The 21567-nt window shown below is 48.0% G+C and overlaps 1 pseudogene; it reads right to left on the bottom strand.

Moving 5' to 3' along the window:
• Positions 1–4225: 4225 nt before the first annotated feature.
• On the bottom strand, positions 4226–5649 carry LOC115326630 (annotated as a pseudogene).
• Positions 5650–21567: the final 15918 nt, after the last annotated feature.

Here is a 21567-nt window from a genome sequence, read left to right on the forward strand (position 1 = left end):
TTCGGAATTACATATTTTTATACCGTTAAGGAGGACCTTTCCTACGTTTATGTCTTCTAAAAGAGCAAACAAAAAGAAACGGCTAGCGCGGTCGAAAGTTTTTGCTAGGTCAATTTGAAGCATGGCTACTTTATCTTGTAAACCGTCACAGCAATGAAGAACAGATCGCGCTATGTGAATGTTTGTCTGGATTGTGCGGCCCTTGATCCCGCATATTTGATGAGTTCCAACCACTCTTGAAATGGCACATTGTAAGCGTTTAGTAAGAATTTTGGCAAATATTTTGTAATCGACATTGCAGAGCGCTATTGGGCGATACCCTTCAACAGTCCTGAACTTGTCAGAGTCGGAGCTTTTTGGTATTAACACGGTGTGACTCTGATAAAACGATGGAGGTAGCCTGCCATACTGGAGTGAAGCTGTAAAAAGTTCAAGGAGGAATGGACATATCATGTCTATGTTTTGCCTATAAAATTCTGCTGAAAGGCCGTCCGGTCCAGGTGTCTTCCAGCTAGAAACGGACCCCACAGCCTGGCATATCTCTTTGAGAGAAAACGGTCTAGTAAATAGTGCGGAGTCCTTGTCACTCAAGCTGGGCAGCAGCGAAGCGAGAGGCAGGTACTCTTTGTTTGATGAGGGGGAGACCTGTCCAAATAAGTTTTGATAGTGCCGTGTGAATGAGGTCATAATGCTGTCGGTATTTCTTTTGCTAAGGCGTGTTTACGCTCGTCGTCTGAAGTCTTTTTAGTAGGTTGTTCGGCCGATACAAGGCGTTGACATCTTGATCACACGGCCGCTCCTCGGTAACACTGATGCTCGTGGCGTTGCAGCTCAGATTTCAGAAAGCAATTTTCTTCATAAAAACTACCTGGTTTTTCGCATTCCAGCCCATACAGTTCGTGGAGGCTATGTGTAAGTGCACGCCTGTCGTCTTTCTCGTGATATGCCTGAATACACGCACACTCAATTGCGATGTTTTTAGCTTCTTGCTTAAAACTATCCCACTGTGCAAAAATTGAAAGATCGGTATTACTACGAATGGCCATAAAACAGGTAATTAGTCTTTCATTAAAGTCATTGTTTTTAAGAAGATTGTTGTTTAACTTCCACAGCGCCCATTTGGGTCTAGACATTTGTTTACGTTTCTCACCTAGCCTTACAGTTTCAACACAATGGTGAGAGAAGGATACCGGCATTACCAAATATTCAAATGTGTGTTCCAAAAGACAACTAGACACGTATATTCTACAAGGCGTGCGTGGCCAGAACTTTGCAAGTGCGTGAAGCGATTGATGGACGTTCGAGAGGCACCGACGTCACATAGGCAGTGTTGGCGCACAAGATTCTCGATAGCAATACTACTGTTGTCGCGTCTCAGACTGATCCTCGAGCGGTCGTGGGCTTCGCATACACAGTTAAAGTCGCCAAACACAACAATACATTTGTCGGTGTCAAAAAAAGCATCTAAATTTAGGAAAAATGAAAGTCGACTTGAAGAGTCATTATAGGCATAAACGCAAATCAGCCGCCAGTGAATTCCCTCTAAGTAAATGTCACAACAGATAAAACGACCTTCAGTGTCAACCTTGTACGAGAGCGAGGTGTAGTTCAAGTCTTTGCGGAGAAACAAAAAACAACCAGCCGATAGCCCCACAGTGTGACTCACACAAACTTCATACCTGTGTAGAAAAGGCTCGAGCGCACTTGTTGTGGCCTCCTCCGACTCTATCTTTGTCTCCTGAATCGCAACAATGTCCAGCCGCTCACGTTGCAAGAGCCGACAAAGTTGCACCTGCCTCGCACGAGATCTTAGACCTCGGACGTTTAGTGTTCTGAAATTTAGGGGAATGTTCTTATCTTCTATCCGTCCTCATAGAGGCCGCATTTCAGCGTTGAACGCCACTCGCCACACTTTAGGTAGCTCCTGGCTTCGCGTTTGGCTTGGCACGGATCCCCGATGCTTTATTTTTGGTGACGTCTCCGTCGCCAACATGGTTGCGTAGTGTTGGGGACTCGCTTGAACACGAAGGTGCCTCTGTGTCAACCGGTGCCGGTCACTTAAGTGGTTGACTGCTGCTCGGAGGTGGGCCGTCCTCGCTGACTGCGTGCTGAGGTGTTGTCGGAGCTTTGGAGACAGTCGGTGCGGGGGTCGCATCAGGTTCCACGTGTGCATCCTGTGTGGTGCTGGTGTTTGGGGATGCTGCAGATTCCAACACTGGAAATTCTTCATTCTTGTCGATGTTTTGTGATGACTGGGTATCTGTACTGTCCCCGGGCCGAGCATCTTCTGAAGGATGGGCCGAGTCGACGGGTGGCAATTCCCCGGTGACATCAGCCACCTCACTGACGTCCATTAAGAGTTCCGCCGCTGTGTTATCTTCGTGTGTTTGACTGTCGTAACACGTCAGCACAGGTGGCGCCGTTGACACATTCCTCAGTTAGATGACCATACCACCGACAGTTGGAGCACCTCGGTGTTCTACAGTAGCGTCGAATATGTCCCACTTTGTTGCAGCGCAAGCACAATGGAGGTCGCCCAGGAACAAGGACAAGGCTCTGGCATCCGTAGACTTGAAGGAGATGTGGTATCTGACTGGCATTGACACCATCTCCTAGTACCAGTACTACCTCTCGATTTAGAGTCCCCATGTGCTCGAGCTCGCTGCACCTCCATTTGTCTCTCTTGATCGATCTCACTTTGCCAAACGGGGCGAGTGCTTTGATAACTCGTCGATCCTCTAGATGCTGTGGAAGCCAAAGAAGCTTTAAGTTTACTTCTTGCTTGTCCGGGTCAATGATGAGTCAATTTCGGCCTTTCACGCGAAGCTCTCGTTGAGCGACCAGCTTTGCCTTCGTAACGGCGTTGACACACGTCAGCATCCAGACGTGAGGCATCTGAAACTGTCCGAGGCTCACAACGTCCTTCATTTCGACGATGCCACGTAGGGCGTCTCGAAAATCAGGAGCTCTATACGGGCGAGCCGAGAGGTCCCCATGCAGGAAAACGGATTTCAGGCTCAGGTCACCTGATGTAAGACGTGGCAGGATTATCCGGTAGTCTTCTGTAACGTTAGCAGACGTCACAACGTTTCCTCTGCCAGCGGCCGATAAATTTTTTCCGGAGAACATGGAAAACGTGGCCGTTCAAAACGGCGTCTTCTTTCTCCCCCGGCCACCGATCACCCGGGGGTATGACTAAGGATTTGGAGGGGCACTGGGATTTACAAACATGGATGGACGATTGAATAGGAAAAAAATTGCGGTAACCAAGAGGAGATTAGAAGATTAGTGGAAAAGACCTAGAGAGGGGTAAATATGCAGAGAAAAATCAGCAATGGGAACATTTTAAAGGGGGTGGGTTTGTGTTGAAACAAAATTTACGCAAATATGAAAAGAAGAATTTATGACGAATTGTCAGGCTAGGTGGCGCAAGCTCCTGCCCGTTATAAGGGGTATAGCCATTACCATCTATCCATCCATCCATCCAACCAACCTCCACCCCCGCTTCCATTAGTCGCATCATGGAATCCTTAGGTCACGTGATGCTGCCTCAGGCTCGCCACGCTCGGCGACTCTCTTCGCTGGGCACTCTTGCGAGCACAGAGTCTGCCGCCCTGCCGCCGTCTAGCACCTGCTCCTCTCGCCCTACCTGGAAGGTGGCCGGAGTCGCCGGAGTACGGTGGCGATAGGGGGGAGGTGTGCCGAGGAGAGGCTCAAATGCGCGCCACTTCTTCATGACGCCACGTAATAAAGCCACACACCAGGGTCCCGGTCATGCGGTGGAGGATGCGGTAAAAACGCGCTGCGTGCGTGCACATCTCGGGATAACCCTCATAATACAAAAAGATTTTTTTATATATATAAACGTGATTTACAAGTTTAGACAGCGTACCAATATTTGAAGAAACACTAGGGTGCATAAAAATTCGAAATAAAAACCAACTTTCCACCTTTCTGCAAGCGCAGTGGGCATTTCTGTACATATTTATTTTCTAAAGTTAGACTGTGTTTTATATTTGAAAATTCCACCCAAACCAGCAAACTTTGTCTTATTAAATATTAGCAACCAACCCCTGCCTGTAAAGTAAAACAAAAACTATTGACTGCAGTAACGGAATTCATTTGATTTGAACTTCCCCTCAATATTTTCACATCTTAAAAAAGAAAGTCATTCACAGCAATCAAAACAGCACAGTTTCTCTAAAAAAAGTATCTAAGACCCCCTTCAGAGTTTTCGAAGCACATGCCGCATTTTCAAATGACTTTTTTGCCTGTCTCGCACTTTCTCTGAGTGCATTTTTTCCCTTGACAAGGAAGTGGAGGCGAGTGATTGAGTAGAACTTCATGATGTGGTTTGCTAGGTAAACCTTGTGCTGCTTACAGCCTATAAGGGCAGGAGGCCTTAGCTGTAGGAATGAAGCTAAGTCAGTAAGGCTGTTTTTCCTCAACTGTTTCACGCTAAAGCAGTACGTGAAAGTGTCCTCCAAAGATGAGACCAGCTTGTTGAGTGCTTGTGAGGGGTGAAGTAGACAGCCCATGGTCGCGTGGCTTGTCAATGAAGCTTCAGCCGGATGGGGAGCTCCTTTCGGCATCAGCAAGCGGCTGAGGCACTCGTCGGATCTGCATTTTGCTAGGAACTTCCTGGCGACGTACCCAGCAACATAAAAAATATGCCTGGAGTCACTATTTTCTGTTGCCAAGGGGCCGTGGTCGAGGTCACAACCATTTAGCGCATCGTGTGCCGCAACAAGGTCTCCAACGTCTAGCAGCTGATTCGCTTCGCTCTGTGCGGTCTTCTCTCGCATACAGGGATCCTCAATCTGCAAGAGAGTGCTCAGCAGCCCAGGCGAGATGTTCGCAGACTTAGGAAACTTCGCCAGGTTCGTGAAGCTCAGAGTGTTGAGGGACAGCAGGCACTGAACAGGTGTCGGGTGATCATTGCTTCCCGACATTTGTCGCGCGACCCCGAAGAGTTGCTCAAGAGTGTCTCGGCTTATTCTTGCTGTCCATGAGGAATCTGAAGCCCACTTTTGTTGTTAAATACTCTAACAAAGCCAGGGTTCTTAAAAGTGTAACCCTCAGCCCTTCGGCTGTGCTTGCAGACAAAAATCCCTTATTGTCTGCGGTCGTCTCCCAATCATCCAGATATTGTAGAAAGAGAGCAATCTTTTGAGCTTTCAGTCTGTTGGGGCGTAGGGCGGCAGCTGAAAACCTCGACGTCATGAAGCTGATTAGTTCCTTGAGCATTGTCACAAAAGCAGACGTTGCCTCAACAGAACCATGCTCAGGTTCAATGTCATCTTTGTGTAGGAAAAGTCCGCGTCGAACTTCGTCTGAAAAGTAGCGGAATGCGTAATTCACGCGCATCTTCTCAAACCCATTCGGCTTGACCACCGCCTTGGTTATGTACGGTATAAATTGCAATGCAACCTTAATTCGCTGGTCACACTCCCACGCTGACTCGACATGCCGAGCCGATACTTCCCCCTCAGATGTCTTGAACGTGTGTTGCAGGACGTTATTCCTCACATTTTTGATCAAGTGGGGGAAGTCTGAGACAAAGTGTAGGTGGTGTGCAGGGTCAGTTGGGTGGACAGTCTTGCAAACAACCTTCTTTGCTGTCCCAGAGATCCCAAAAATGCGCCACATACTGCAATTCCAGCTTGCTGCATCAGTTGTCACGAAGTCCACGAGGATGGGAGCATTTTCAGCCAGGACAATCGCTTCAACGATGATCCGTGTAAGCTTCTCAGCCTTCACGTTGCCTCTTGATGCAAAAACACCAAGCACCTGATGCCACTTTCCCTTGAAAGGTTGAAACAAGACAACGAGACCATGATCAGCTGGCATGGAGCTGATGTCACTCGACGTAAAGTCGCCCAGGTCAACAAATCTTACCACCTTTCCATTGTGGTCGACTTCCAAGTTTTCTGATAACTTGATTTCGTCAATCAGAATCCCACCGTGTTGCAGCTACTCATCCATTGCCCTGCACTTTTCACGTATGGCCGCAAACAGATTTTTACTGAATCCAAAGCCGCTTCGAAAGGAGCGAATGTATCTCTGGAAGCAGGTGCGTCCGGCAAGCAGCATTACCTTGCGAATGTGCTCGTAAAGCTTCTTGCTTTTCATCCGCGTGATCAAGCATTCAAGGATCCACTCACTTCGGTACTTGAAACCCCTGGAATTCTTTCGCTTTGAAGCTGCAAAACATGCCGTGACCTGAAGCTGCTGTTTCGGTGAGAGATCTTTTATTTGAAGTTCCAGCACAGACGCATCCACTTCCGAGTTCTTCTTTCTCATTTTCTCGGGCTTGGTTTCAAGCTTCGTCAGCTTTTGTTGGCGTCGTTTTAGTCTTGCTGCCTTGAGCTTGATCTTGTACGAGTGTTTAGCAGTGTTAGATAGAGTGAGCTTTCTTCGCTGATATGAAAGCTGGTTCAGAAGGAGCTTTCTCACATAGCGGCACTGCACACAGGACTTGAGCTCGAAACGGCGGTAGCCATTTCGAGCTGAAATGGTTACCGCCGTGGGCCTTGTAAGTCATCTTGTTGATGAGCAGACGGTACCGTTGTTCAACTGCGATACCTTCGCAGGGGACCAACATATCCGCTTTTTTGAGGATGGAGCTGGCTTCGGCACCAGTATGCAATGTCGACTGCTGCAAAACAGTTTTTTGGATGGAAACAGTGCCGTGCATAGTGAAGCTGCACACCTCGAACACAACGACTTTGGGGAGAGCAATACTCTGGCCATCTCTAGAGCAGACGGAAAAGGCAACAGTGGTATCTGAATCTGGCAGAAACTGCACTGCCCAGAAGACACTTGGCAAGTTGCACTGTTTCAGAATTGCGACTAATTTGCGCTCTGTCTCCGAGCTTGTAGAGGACGATGTCTCCTCAAGAGCAGAACCGCTTTCAGAAGAGCATTGCGGCAAGGACGTACCTACATCGTGCGATGCGTCGACAGCCTTGGCGTGTTTAGACGGGAGATCGCCTGTGGAATTCCGACTCTTTCTTTTAGCGGGGAGTCTCTTTGTGAGGTACGAAGGGGAGTTCGGTAGGATGGAGAGAACAGCATCTTCGGTGAGGCACGGGCGATCCCTGGCCAGTTGGACAATCTCTCCGTTGATCACATGTGTGAACTTCCGCACGATGGATTTGTCTTCAAAGTGGCGTTCACACACCACTGAATGTGGTTGAAGTTATTAGAGAGTTTTAGTAGACCGTTTTCGGTTTCCCGCTCCGCTCTATGGAAAGCGGAGTCGCCATCGCGCATGCGCGACCCGCTCTGGGATTTGAGCGTGGAGCGTCAGCTCCGCTATCGTCGCCATTTTGAGAAGTACGTTCCACTCTCAGTGAAGGTTCACTAGATGGTGCTTTTCTGGAAAGGTGGGTGCTCGCTATTTGAAATCATGCTTGGGAGCGCGCTTGACCCTTATGAACCTCGCTGCACTAAGAAGCTCCGAGGACTTTGTTTGAAAAGGCGTCCCCCAGAAAACGTTTCACGGTAGTCAAGAACCTCTGGCTGCTTCGAGAAATCGCTGGCCGCAATCCTTTTACGGCCCCTGAACGGTGGGAACAGGTGCTGCCTTGTCTAAGCCAGCGGGCTCGATTTTTCTATGCGAGATGACGACGACGACGTTGAGAGGATGACACACCGGGCGACGGCGGTGTCTCAATCTGAGCCCTGGGGTGCTATGTTGCGCTTTTTGGACTCCCAGGAGACTTGGAAGAGGGAAGTGACGTCAACGACTAAAGCAAACGCAGATTGGATGTTGACAGAAGAAAACGAAATCAACACCCAATCTGCGCTTGCTGTGTCGTTGACGTCACTTCCCTCTCCCTAGTCTCCTGGGAGACCAAAAAGCGCAACATAGCACCCCTGGGCCTCGGTTCCTCGGAGGCGGCAGCTTCTACTTCGGCTGGACTACCTCCTTGGAGCATGATTCTTTGACCCCAGTGGACCCCAGTGAGCAATAGCGCCATTATGTTCCTGGTGCTCCTTCATGCACTGATCGAACGGCGTGCAAGATCATAGCTCGCTGCTCACCCGCCCAGCCCGCCTCCACGAAGTCTGGACTTCTGCGAATCGGACTGCCACCCTCCCCAATACCAACAATCCATGTCGTCGTCATCTTGCACGTATATACTCATCACATTGCCATGTTCCCTAGACGCGGCACCGCGGGCCTCGGTGTTACGGGCTGGTGCTTTCCGCGGTGCCGCAGCTCTCCAGAGCCAAAAATTAAAGGTTAAAGACCAAAGACTAAAGCAGTCGGCAAACGGACAGATATTTTGTTTGGTTACTTCAGGCAGCAAGACAGTGAAAATTAGCGAAAGCGAGTGCTCCATTTATATCTCTACTTTTTTTTTTCCCAATGAAATGAGTCTTTTCTTCTTCGTATGCTTCGGTTTGTGATATGGTGCCTTAGTGTTTATGTACACTGCGCGACACTGTTAGCGGGAGCATTCAATATCCTGTTTTCATTTTTCACCTTAAATTCGAGGGGCTGACATTTGCCTATTGGTGTGGAATAAAGCGCTCGTTTGGGGCACTAATCTGAGCGACAAATTTTCAGCTTTTTCAATAGCTGTCAAAGAAATAAACTGCAAATAAAAGCGATTTTTTTTTCGTGTTCGTATTAACAGTGGAGCGCAGTGCATGTATCTGCCTTGGGGGGTGACATGAAACCATTTTGCTTCACTATACACTTCTTTTTATTTCTTTTGTGTGTTTATGAAAGTGCGTTTTTCAGCTTAAGCTCCTGACCAGTTTCTGCCTCACTTGTGCTACGGTCTTTTCTTGCAATAGAAGGCCACGCAACATAGTCTACTATTACAATGCTGAATTCAACAGTAACACTGTAATTTGGTTAGATGCAATATTCACGCGCACATCTGAGAAGTAAAATGGGAGTCGTTAGTAAACGTTTTTTATTAAAATATTTCTAGATGCCTTTCAGCCCAGTTGGACAGGTATTTCGCTCAGTACAAAAGCTTGAAGATGATTTACTGTGATAATTTTATGCATTCTAATATTAAACAAACAAAAAAATGCCCATGGTCTTTGTAGGTTTCGTCCAGCCGTCAAATTATGCCGTCTGCGCACATCACTGCCTGGTGCTTCACGACGAGCACCCTCTTGTGGTCTTCTTCTAATTTTTTTGATGGACGGCATATGGGTATGCTGTGCGGTCAACAAAACCCTTGTCCTTGACGTTCCCTTGTCCTTGACGGCCTAATAAAAAAGACAAAGAAAAACACTCTTACAACACGGCAGTATTTAAACACTACCAAAACATGTGATATGGGACTTGTTACTCCTCTAAGATAAAGCGTATTTCCCTTGTAGGGTTGTAAAAAACTGGGTATCGTAAATTAATATATATATATATATATATATATAGTTGTTTCTTAATTCTGCTAAGGTTTGAGGCCGTCAAACAGTGCATGCGAGGCCCGCTACGCCGGAATTCAAAACGAAACTTCTGAAAACTGTTCTAATCTACCACTATTGCTTAGAAGTCCAGGGTTGTGTTTACTAAATTTTGCATTGTTTATGCCTGTCTGGTTTTCACCAGACAAAAAATTGACGTGGAATATTCTTTCGACCGTTATTGGTAACTCTTTTCAAAACACCACCGGGTAACATATTCGGCCGCCATATTTTGGGCATCGCTTTTAGTGCGAGACTTGTGACTAGAACCCATTTCATATTCAGTATTGACGCAGCATTCGTGTCTAATACATTTAGACTCGCATCCGCGACAAACAATGACGTAGCTCTCTTGCCCCCTAGACACTTGGCCAAAATAAGGCGGCCTCGAAGACTAGCGGCACCATGGGTTGCACTTTTAAAAAGGCTGCATTCAAGTTTCTATTATTTTCTAAATCTACCAAGAAAATCCAACGTAAACATTTCTTGAGGAAAGTTAAAAAATTCAAAAGTTGCGAGCGAGTGTGAATAAATAAAGCTGAGAGGAATGGTTTCTTTGGTGCAGCTTGCGAGTGCTATGCTCGTGGTCAGCTTTCAGTGGCATTTTCGACAGGAGGGCGCATGCACAGATATAATCGTCGTTCAAGCACGCGCACCCGTACATCTGACTGCATAGCCGTAGGCCGTCCACAAAACACGACGACTTTACCGACGCCGTGCTGGTTGCAAAGTGATACTCGTTCACTTCGTTTGATTATGCTGTTTTGTGTTACATAGAACTCAAATCGAATGGTTTACTTTTTACGCGCGGGGCGTACGCTTTACTTCTTGATTCGACCTCTTTCAAGCTGAGGTCACGGTCAAAAACATCGACGCGTATTGAGTAAGTGCAGCCATCTTGAGATCTAAGCGATCACGCTAAGGACGCTGAGGGCAGTCCGCTCTACAACTTGTGAAGCGGAGCGCACGCTCACTCCGCTAACTTTACGCTCCAACTCAGAGCGGGCCACGCATGCGCGGTGGGGACGATGCTTCTCGCAGAGCGTAAAGTAGAGCAAAGAGGGCTCATAAAAGTGGCCTACTAATACTCATAGATTACGAACGCGCTCGTCCTGACTTCTCCTGACACTGCCGATGTACACCTTTGGCGTATAGAAAAAAGTAACTTTTCACCAGACGGAGCAGCTGTGCTAGAAACAATGGAAACGCGAAATTTACACAAACCATGCAGGGTCTCACCTGTGAGCACAGCTCTAGTTTCGCCAGGGTCAACCACCTATGTTTGTTCATGTCAGCGAGCAGGTGGCCGAACCTCTCGTTGATGTGACCCACGATGAGGTTCACAGAACTGAAGAACACCGACAAGTTCCGTCCAAACGCTCATCCAAGTACGAACAGACGGTTGGGATAGGCCAGTCGAGGAAGAACCATGCAAAGCGTCTCGCCAGATTGGCAACACCCTGCGCCGATCTGTCGGGTGTTGGTATTTGGAGGCCCGCATGCAGAACAGCCAGGTCCTTCTTTAAGCAGGATAGCTTCCTAAAGGGTTTCTTTTCTACGTTGGAAATATCCAGCAAACCGCGTTCGGAAAGGAAGCTTCGGCGCTTGATGGCACGAGGGATACGAATCATAGATTCGATGTCTCGCCATCTTAATCTCGTTAGTAGAAGTCTCCTTCCTTGAGAACAGCGGGGATTCATCGTGCAGTTGCCTTGGTAGCCTTGAGCAACACTGTACTCGTACTACGCAAAAGGATGTACTCTCAATGCGCTAACTTCGTCCTTTTCTCTTATTTTTCTACTTCGAATAAGTAAATCTGTTTCAGTTTTAATTCGAGTGGAGCAGAAGCTACAAGAGCGAGTGCCGGCCTTTCAGCGTCCTTGATAAGCACGCGCGCTCGTGCAGTCCAAGCACTGTTTAGAGCAACATGCTTATGCTTATACCTTCGGCTTCACTCGCACACAAGGTGGAACGATTATATTTATATTTTATAGCTTAATATTTCTTCAGGTGTGTGCCTACTCTTTTGTGCTCAATATTGTCACCTTCGTTTTTACAACCTCTACAATCACGCTCCCTTTTACTCTTTTGGTGTTAACGCTTAGGTTTTTTGTCTTACTAGTACTATAAACGTCCACTTGTGGGGCTACGCAAGCAAATTTTTCGAACCCGCTCAAAACGCTCTCACGCTGAAGAAAAACGCTCTACTAAAACGCGTTTTTGGACCTCCGCTTTCCATTCCGGCGAAGCGGGCCGCGCATGCGCAGTTTGGCACCCTCAGAGCGGAGCGGAAGATGAAAACGGTATACTAAAACTCTCTATTGTCTCCACGACGAAGAGCGAGCTCCCATTGACGAAAGCGATCGCGATCTTTGGGCACGGAAAACAACGATACTTTGGGTCCTTGCCTCACATATTTGTAGCCAGTCTTGCATTGCTTCGCGAAGCAGCTGGTGTACTTCTTAATCTTCATTTTAAACGAAAAAGCACCGCCGATCGCAGCGGTGAGCTACCGATTTGAAGGAACACGAGAAGCTCCTCCGCTTCACGTCATGCCACTCACGTCACTTTCAACGGGAAGGAACTGACACAACCAGTCTAGAGAACCGGTGCCCCGACCGCAGCGATACTTTAGTCGTCATGAAGCGGCGGCGCGAGTTTCTCCCAAAAACCGCCGGGCGCCCGCTACCCCCCCCCCCCCCCCCTCCCCCTATAGACCTTTTCCGCTTACTCTCGCCCCTGACCGCCAAGTAGGCATATCCGGTATGGGCGACAAAAGAATATTAAAACGTTTCAACCTGCAAATAGTAGAAAAATAGAGGGGAGACCAAACGAAAATGGGTGACGGTTACGATTATGGCCTAAATGCATTGTATTGGCGTGGCGACGGCAGAACAATGTTTTCGCCCATACTGGATGTGACGATATTTCAAGATGGCGGCGCCCTTGTGAAAAAGGTCTATACACCTTTCCAAAAAACACTCGACCCCAGGGGCAACAAACCGTTTTCGAGCGCAGTAACTGAGTTTGAGGCTATACTCTCACCGGCGTCCCTCCTAACCCTAACCGAGTGGACTGTGATTTCAATAGACGCAGCCTGCGTAGGCGCAGTTTCAAACGCTGCTGGCGGCTAAATTCTTGTCTTTTCCCGCTATATTTTGTTTCGTGGTACATGCATTTTCCCGAAAACATTGAAAAAGCATTGTACCATATTTGAAGAAACAAAAAGAAAAAAATCTGTGAACTATTTTTGTTGGGTACGCGCGCGACAGATCGAATGCGATTGGAATGTATAGTTCTAGTTATTTGTGTTTTTTTCTTATGATAAGTTTTGACGGCGCCGCGGGATCCGCCGCATGTGAAACGACAAAGCGCTTTGCTGTCAAAAATTAATTGCAACAGAAGAGGTCCGAAAAGCATGCCTTTTTTACGCTCACAAATAACAGGACACGGACATACAATTGAGGAAGCGTCAACATTCGAACAACGCGTCGAGGGTCGTTTGACGTCCTTTACCTCCTTCGTTTCCCGTGAATGCAAAGCAGAAAAGCTCGAATGGAAGGCACTTACCAGCCCTATTTCTCACAGTGGAAGATAACACAGAGAGGGTACGCAGTATGCGTCAGAAAAAGTAAGCGGAAACTTTCAAGAGGGGCCAAAAAACGTCGAATGCAAAACCGCAAAAACGTAGGTAGGGAACCGCGCTGAGCGGGTCTTCACAGTCCAAGAGAGCGGCAGAAAATTTCTAGCTGATAGAGGGCGCGGGAGCCGCACCAGCCGCATCAGCATCACCAACGTGGCGGCGGTTTAGGAGCGTTTTTTGGAAAGGTGAATATAGCGGCGAGATGTTTTGGTGGCGCCCTCCTATGGTTCCCCCTTGTTACGTCATTACCTTGCAAACAACAAGTTCGATGGTGTTCGTAATTAGCACGGTGGAAGCTTGACATCATTGAGCTCTTAAAGCAACACTGCCAACACCGTCAAAATTAAAGTTCTTTCATTCCTCTTATTTCCGTCGATGATAAATCCCCTTTCCTACGTCATAGTCAGCGTTTGTCCAATCGTGGAAGCCCGACCACAGCGACGCTTTCGGTCGTGCACGGGGCTAATACCCGGAGGGACGTGGTGGCCGCCTCCATTGAGGCCAGCGCCTTCGAGCGCGAGGAACGTCCCGAAGATATATACCCGAGACGATCGCGTTCACGTGCAGTCTGAAGAGCATACTACATGACAGCGTGCTGCCACGGCCACTCGATTAGGACTCCCCCTGGGAGCGGCCTGCCGTATGCCTCACTCCGTTGGTGAGCGCGATAGTTCTACTTTACCCCGCAGCGCCAGACGTGGCGCTCCTTATCGGTGAAAGATAGAGTGCCTTCATACACACGCGCGCTTTTGCTTGAGTGGTGACATCTCAGCCATCTTTCCGCCCAATCGTTTGTTTATGCATTTTGAAGTGCGTGCAATCCGGTGTCACTCAGCTCGAGCGCTTAGCTTTGTCTAATGCATAGACGCCATTTTACCGCCCTAGTCACGCACCGGGAGCGTGAGAGCGTCACGCGCTGGCAGATTCAGGGCAACAATGGATGTCTTCACCCTGAGACAGACAGACATGTAGGCACCCTAGTGAAAGATAGAGTTCCTTTCGGGGGAGCATATCCAGAGCCGTATATGTAGAGAGTTTGGCCATTCGTTGGGAAGTATAGGAGACAAATGAAGCGGCGCCATTGGCTGAAAGCGGGCTGGGCGTGTTCCAGGGCGTCTTCAGAAATTCGAATGTGACCAACCAGAAGCCGGAAATAACACCCTGGCGGTGGTCGCGAGAAACAAACCTGATAACTGCATTGGAGTAACTCTTGATGGCTGAAAATATGGTACACGTGATGTTTCAATCACACTCATCTAAAATGATGGTGGAAGAGGGCGACTAGCAGAAAGATCGACATAATCCTTACGCCAAACGCCGAGCGCCGGGAATCTGCCGTCAGAGCGGTCACACTCTGTCCGCGCAAAACAGAGTTGAGCGGCGCATTCGTTTCTTACATCTTTCTGCATGATCATGATGAAACAACACGTGAACCCTATTTTCAACCACAAAGAGTTACTACACTTCACTCTTAAGCACTTATTAAAACCATATACCAACATAGACCTTCGATGATCGATCGGCTCAGAAAAGTTTCTCGCTACCACCGCTAGGGGATTCTTTTCGGCTTCTGGTTGGTCAAGAGAGCAAGCCAAGCCCTCTTTCTGAGTCTGCCGCACGCCCTGGCTCTGCCCGCGCCTCCCATTGACCAAACTCTCTACATATACGGCTCTGAGCATATCGAGGAGCTCTATGCTTCGTTTCATGTTAGTATGTACTTGTTAGCCGCGCGTGCTAAAAGCGCGAGATAGTTGCTTCGAAGTAAGCCTCGGCGGCTGCATGAACGCTCGTGCAGCGAGTGCCCCTGTCAAGGCAGTAAAGGCTAGCCGCTCGCGCAAGCACAGCGTTCGCGGTTAGTCCACGCTAAGGTAAGACGAAATATAGTGAGAGAGGAGCAGTACGCCCGGCCCGGCCCGGTGTGGCTATTTAGATTTTTTTTTTCGTGAAGCCGCAAGTCTCAATTGAAACGAGTGCCAGATTGCATGAATGGTGTGACAAATCTGTGTAAAATAAAACCACATGATTCTTTCTGCGAAAAGCTCACTCAGCTGCAGGCTGCGCGTTAAAGCTCCTTTCTGCTGGCAGTATGAGCGAATTGTCGTTTTCTTGTTCCCGTAACTGTTGCCCCGTTTCTATTACCACTGTAATATAGGAGTTATAGTTGGATATAGCTAGGCCGTATGATTTCTGGTTTTAACCGACGCTCGAGCACGCGCGAGCTGTGCCATTTATTCATCTGTGAAGGACAATATAAAATCGGATTCCGCGTGCATAACTTCAGCAATATAAACTTCATTGTTCACAAAAAACAGACCAAGGGAGTCATATAGTTCACAAGCGGAGTACCTTTAGGGAAAGAGCCTTCCGCGAAAGCCTCAATATATTCTCTAGTGGGCTGATTAGGTCACCAGCCCAGTTTGACAAAAAAGGTGTGAGGAGTTTTCTGAGAAAGAGCTCGCAGAGCTCTTCGCTGTGGTAGGGATCTCGGCATTTAACACATGACATCAGCGGGCAGTCCATAAGGTGTGGAAGCACAGCGCTCGAGAGGACGTTGCAAGTCCTTGCACAACCACGAATCTCTGCCGACTGTAGAGTTCTCTCGACAAAAGTGCAGACGAGCTGGCACAGCCAGACAGCTTCAGGTCGTGGATAGCTGAGTCCTCCTTGGTCAAGGCAAAACATGGACTGATATGCTCCGTCATGTGATCCGTTGCCCTTAAGTTGCGCTTGCATTCAGGACACGTCACCTTCAAAGTTTAGCGGGTTCTACACATTAGCCTTCCTTGCTTTCACTGAGAAATTCTTATTGCTTTGCTAGGTTGAATGTTTCAACTAATTACTTTGAAATTACGACAATTTCTAAAAATAAAAATGGTCACCTTTTGTTCGCAAACGAAGGCCAAGTAGCCAGCCATGTAAGTCAGTGGTGCGAACTCAAGTTCGGAAGAGACTTTATTGTACTTCATCAACTGCAGGATTTCCTCTTTCACGAGTGGAGTTGGCACAATTCATCGCCGTCTGGCACTCAGAACTAGAACGCGCATTTACATTTCCGGCAGCTTCCAAAATGCCAACACAAACCACACACGCGAGCGCAGAGTGACACTACGATATTTTCGCCGAGCACAGCGGTGCATAGGTGGGGCAAAAGCGAGTTTTGCTGCCTTCTGCAACCACGGCAGCGCCTGGGTATCGGCGAAGCCAATGACAGGCAGATATTTTATCTGTAGCGGAGCAAGAGCGCGTTAAGCGCCTTCTCTATACTCCGTTTCACCTAAAGTTGTACTGCAGCGAAGGCTGGAAGCGCGAGCACATAGCGTTGACAGCTGTTCTTACTGCACGAGAGCTTGTGCCGCCGAGATCTGCCCCAGAGGAAGGAGCTCGCGCTTACAGCCTTTCCTACGGTACAGCATAAGGTGAAACAGAGTACTTTCAGCTCACAAGACCGCTCACCAGAGCCGTTTATACTGAGAGAGTTTGGCCTTCTTAAGGAGATTTTGACAGTCTGACAACCACAGCAGCGTAGTCTGACAACCGGGGGATGACTACTTCCGTCCGCCATATTGTGGATCTGACTCATAGGAACTCTACGCGATTTCTCAGGAATGAACAAGACAAAGAAGTAACGCCATATTGTGTTATCGCGAAATCCGCTTGTTCTAGCGGCCAACAAGCTCCGCCCATCGGCCAAACTCTCTCAGTATAAACGGCTATGCCGCTCACCGATGTGCAGCGCCCCCGCGGAAAATGGGAGAAGTTCTCCTCTCACGCGCGCTCTTTTGCTTTCGGAAAGACATCGGCAGGCCGCACCAACAGGGGGGATCGAGTGGCCGTGGTGCTGCCAACGATGTCACCGCCTGACCACCACGTTGCTCGCGCTACTCAATAAGTGAATAATTAAAAAAAAAAAAAAAAAAAACGAGTTCTGATTGGTGCTGTGTGTTGATTCAATATACCTTTCAAAGCTCGAGAGGTTCTTCAGGGGGACCTATCTAAAGTCTATAGTTTTTTCACCTCTCAACCTTCGCTCGTTTTTGATATATAGACGCTTTACACACGCGCCAAATTGCAGCAACCATTGCTGACCTTCTCTTGACTTACCGAGATGCCGAGCAACTGAAACGGTAGTTGACGATCCTCTACAAATGCCGATGCTTTAGAAAAGGACATAGTTGAATCTAATATTGCAGTAACCTGTCCTGCTATGGTAATGATGAAGTGAAATAAACGGAATAAAAGGAAACAAAAACTGAAGGTCAGTTATGGCGGCGTCCATGCACAACCGCTTCAAAGCCTCTATAGGGTGGTCCAAGTTACAAGGCTCGATCTAAAACGGACCGTAAAAATCGACGCCTGTACGTAGCAATCTAAACTTTTCGTCAAAGGCGTATTTCACAGGTCGTTTTTTTTTTCTTTTTCTTGTAAAATTACAAAACGTAGTTCTCTTTCTTTAAAAAATAAAGCCAAGAAACTTGCCAGGGTCTACGGCGGGCAGCGACGCAGACGACAGGGGTTCAGTAGCGGGGTGTCTTTGGCGTTCGTATTGATAGATGGCGCTACCTCCTTATTGCGACTAAGGCCCCTCAATATGTTTTCGTTTGTCTTTGCAAGTAGCGCCAAATGCGCGAGCGCACGTGGCCCAGGTCTCGAGCAGCCCTTGGAAGCAATTGGCGGCGCAGCACTGAAATGAGCGGCCCTTGGAAGCGAATGGCGGCGGAGCAACCGCTCGTGGCACGTGTCTTGCGCATTTCCACAACAATGGTTGGCGGTACTTGTGAAAACACCTTTATCAAGGGGCCTTAATTGCGACGGCTGGCGACCACGGTGATTTATTAAAATGAACAAAATCTTTTTTTAAAATCCAGCTTCGGTTAAGAAAGAAATGCAAACAATAAAAGCAAAACTTAAAGTAAAAAAACGCATCTGCATGAAGGCGGCGCTTTTGCTGCCAACGGATTTCGCCTGCGTGTCGTCTGCCTTCTTTCGCTGGTCGGCTGCACCTTCGGGCGCTGCCTCCCGACGCTATCTATCATTACGAACGACAAACACACCCCGCTACTGAACCCCTGTCGTCTGCGTCGCTGCCCGCAGTAGACCCTGGCAAGTTTCTTGACCTTATATTTTACAGAAAGAGAACTACGCCTTGTAATTTTACAAGAAAAAACGGACTTGTGAAATACACCTTTGACGAAAAGCTTAGATTGCTACGTGCAGGCGTCGATTTTTGCGGTCCATTTTAGAGCGAGCCCGGTGACTTGGACCACCCTATAGTATAGGCTCGGCATCGTATTCCGTTATCCAAGTTTCCGAGCCTTTGTTTAGTTTCAAGATTCTTAAGAGTTTCAAGAATTTTTTTAAAGCATAAAAGGCGATATTTTGTAATTATTTGTGGCCCTTTGCTTTCTGTTTCTTCGGCGTCATGCTCCCTGCCGTTACCCCACTCGCCATTCTCATGCTTATTCTTATCTTCAAAATTCGTTTCTTGTGCGTACGCAAATGTTTGAACCCACTTTCGATATCGGTATTTTCATATAATCCCGTTTGAGATTTTATAGCTACCTTGACACATGTAAAATTTCAATCAAAATATATTAAGACTCACTCTTTAAAGCCATAGACGATGCCATCCAGACGAAGAGATAATTGAGGAATACTTTTTTTGTGATGGATGCCTCCCTGCGCGATCATCGTCGGTGGCGTTGGCTCGACGTCGCCGGTTGAATTGACGCTGTTGCTCGCGTCGGCACTCGACGTGGGTGAGGTCTTCGTCGGAGGGAGCTTGGTCGGCACTCCAACTTGCTGTCGGGCTGGGAGCAGCGGCAACGCCGGTTTCACGTTGGCGGCGTGCCCATTCTTGCTTCTGGGTGCGCCGACGCTCCTCTTACTCCCGCTGCTCCTCTTCGGAACGTGCAACATTGGTGCGACCTATCTGAAGTCTGAAGTCCAAAAAATAAGAAGAGTGGCACGATCTCTACGTCACAGACAGAGGACAGACATGATTCGTGGTTTGGTCAATGACGTTTTATTATAGCATGGCTACGCGAATCGCGGTCAGGCTCTACACTCTTAGAAAAAAGGGTCAGTATAGTCCTCCCTAAAGGGAGGAACGCTCTTGACACATATGTTCCTTCAGAAAGGGAGAAACTTTCGTCCCTTAAGCAGGGGAGGAAAAGTTCCTCCGTCGACTGCATCTCATTATGGCGGCCATGAATCGAGCAAATCGAGCTCGGTAAGGCTTAACGAGAACACTAAGTCTATTCCACGAAGCGAGAGGAGCAGGAAATAAAAACGTAACACGAGCTTTCCGCGAACTTTATTCATTTCCGAAGTTTCTTTACCCCTGCAGGTAAAGAAACTTACGTTTCGAAAGCATGCAGTCACTCAGTCTTCTCATCGTCAGCACTGCGATGTTCAACGGAGACAACCGGCACTCAGTTCGCGCACTTTATGTCCTACCTTTGCTATTCCTCGAGCCACAATTCCTTCGTCAACCGTTGCGTCAACCGCACATCACGGAGGAGTGAAAATCATTCGCCCGCAAAACCAAAAGCCGCTCTCAAAAAAAAAAGCAAATCCGAAGCAACCTCTTGGCTTATCTCAGCACGGTAACACGAAATTATGGCGTAGCCGCGTAGCGTAAAAGGATGTTAAATCGCTTGCCACCAGATGGCAGGGTCAAGCAGAGTAGTCGCACGTAGCTAGGCTAGGTGGCGCTAGGTACCGCCCAATTCATGTTTTACAAAAAAATATTTTTATTTTCTTACGCCACAATTGCGTTTCCTTTTCTTCGGAATCTCTACCACATGTAGACACGTTGCGCACACTACAAGCATCAGGTCAACATATATTGAACGCATACACAGGCATCGCACATACAAACATCAATACAACAGCACACTACCCCGATCACTACTACCGAGCCCTGCGTTTCCGTCTTTTATAGTGGTCGTTTTGAACGTACGGAATTTTTCGGTGACTCCCTAAGCAAAAACAAATATTCCGAACATGTTCATTTTTTTTCCAGCAATGTCATACATCTGAGGCTATCTTTAATGGCTACGGGGATGAATCTCTTATTAAAAAGAAGACGCTCGATCATGCCATAATTATTTGAAAGCCAATAAATCGAGCCGCTCTAATGTGGTTCCAAGCCATGAGTTTGTTTTCCCGCATGGCCCTTCGTAGCCAGTATTTATATTGTGGTGTTCGTTTTTCTATTTGTGCTGTTCGCGCAAAGCTGCAATTGCCGTCTTGAATTAATCTCTGTAGAGCGGATATCCACTCAGCTGGAAGTGATGCTTCACGGGCACAGAAATCGCTTTTCGATCAACTTGAATGCAGTCAAAGCCGCGACTTGCGACAACTGTTAAGTGTACGGAGCTGCGCCATTGCGAGCTCGAAAACTTCTAGCGCTCATCCCAGCGCGCCACTTAGAGGGCAGTTTCTACAGGAACCGTAATATATTTAAACAGTTAAATAAAGGATAGCGTTTTTTTGTTTGTTTTTCGATTTTGCCTGTCTTTTTTTTTTATGCTAAACTTCCATTATAAATATACGTACTTTCCGTCATACTTTCGTAGTGTTGTCTTTTCCCCAGAGCGCAATCGCTCTCGGGGACCGACAGTCACATTGGCCACTGTACGATAGGAGCTTACCGTTCAGACCAGCGTTCCAACATGACTATCCACACGTCGATCGACTGCACCTAATCCCTCAAGTGGTTTTAAACTCTTTAATGTAAAGCGGAATGTCATCCTGCGACACCCCGGCCCCTCCGATAACGGCCCGACCAGCGGCATCAATGCCCGACAGTTTACGTCATCTTATCTTGTTGTTACACCACTGATACGCGAACACACGGTCACATCGGCGATAATTCCAGTCTTCTGTTCACAACCCACAACACTGCCATCACGATGTCGCTGACACGAAGAAATACAGAACCACGTTGACGATGTTGCTGACACGCAGAGGAATCACGTTGAACGCCGGTTGGCACTCGGCACGGGACAACGGAACCGAACTCAGCACGGAAGGCACCCAGGCAGCCGGCAGGAAAACCTGCCTTCCTTGGACGCAGTTCTCGCGATTTCCATAACGTCGAAAACGTCGACACAGGTCCTCGTGGTTTCGCTGCTGTAGCAGCTGTAGCTGTAGTTCCGCGTGTGTCCCGCAAATTGGAGACGGCCGTCTTACCCAGTGTATGTAGCGCTGCTGGCACTGCTCCGGAACTTCGCTGTTTCTAGCGACTTCGTTAGCTCGTTTGATAAAATTAGTGGTAAAAACGTCAATGCAACCGAAATGTTCTGCACGTTTGGACTAGAAGACGGAATTAGAGGCGGCCTTCGCTGCCGCTGAAGCTCAATCAACTCAACATTAATTTACTAAACAACGTGCGCGATGTGCTCGAAAAACGAAACCGAAAGAAGATGGGTCGGGAGGGTGAAAGCTTTCTCCGGTCTGCCTGGAGGAGGAAAACGTCTCGGAGC

The sequence above is a fragment of the Ixodes scapularis genome, unplaced genomic scaffold (genome assembly GCF_016920785.2).
Source record: "Ixodes scapularis isolate PalLabHiFi unplaced genomic scaffold, ASM1692078v2 PGA_scaffold4__175_contigs__length_147842914, whole genome shotgun sequence".
NCBI lineage: Eukaryota > Metazoa > Arthropoda > Arachnida > Ixodida > Ixodidae > Ixodes > Ixodes scapularis.